The sequence below is a fragment of the Echinops telfairi genome, unplaced genomic scaffold (genome assembly GCF_000313985.2).
Source record: "Echinops telfairi isolate 266 unplaced genomic scaffold, ASM31398v2 ScPeMD7_3533;HRSCAF=4204_1, whole genome shotgun sequence".
Classification (NCBI taxonomy): domain Eukaryota; kingdom Metazoa; phylum Chordata; class Mammalia; order Afrosoricida; family Tenrecidae; genus Echinops; species Echinops telfairi.
Window position 1 is genome coordinate 31738780 of NW_022107432.1, and position 858 is coordinate 31739637.

The following is an 858-nucleotide window of genomic DNA, read 5'->3' on the forward strand; positions in this document are numbered from 1 at the left end:
TATTCCTAGATATTTGATATAATTGGTGATTGTGAATGGTATTTGTATCTGGTGGAGCAGAATATCATTGCATTATGTATATATTTGTGTTTAGCAATCTCACTAAATTTAGTTATTTAATCTTTTAATATGATTATACAGGTGGCTCTGGGGTGCAATGGGTAGCACATTGGATTTCTAGTGAATATGACTATAATTTGAATTTCCTAAGTATAAAGAGGCTTCAAAAAGTTCGTGGAAAACCTTCTAATTCCAGTTTTTTAAAAACCATTTTCTTGGCATTCAATCCACATATCACACAATTCAATAGTTCAATCATGACAAGAAGAGTTGTACTATCATTACCACAATCAATTTTAGAACATCCCCACCCCATGGTTAAGTCACTTTTAAATTGAGTTGCATAATCATCATCAGTTCTGGAGAGTGCTCCCTCAAACCCCTAATTTTTTCTGTCTCACACCCCCAACCCCTACCTCCTCTATAAACCCTTGTTCTTAGCTCTATACCTTTAATCCTTCTGTGCTTTAAAAAAATTTATTTTTAATTTTTATTTATTTATTTTCCCTTCTGTGCTTTGCAAACTGGAAATTCCAATAGAAACAAAAATTAAAATAAGAAAAAAATAAAGTGGTACGGATAAAAATAATAATGCAGAGATAAAATACAAACAGTCTACCCACAAGATAGAAAAGATATTTAAGAAGCCAAGGAAGACATTTTTGTCATGGGACAAGTAGTACTCAAACCTAGAAGAATCTTGTAGGGATCTGCCAGCACAGTGGTTCTCAACCTTCCTAATGCTACGACCCTTTCATACAGTTCCTCATGTTGTGAACCCACAACCATAACATTATT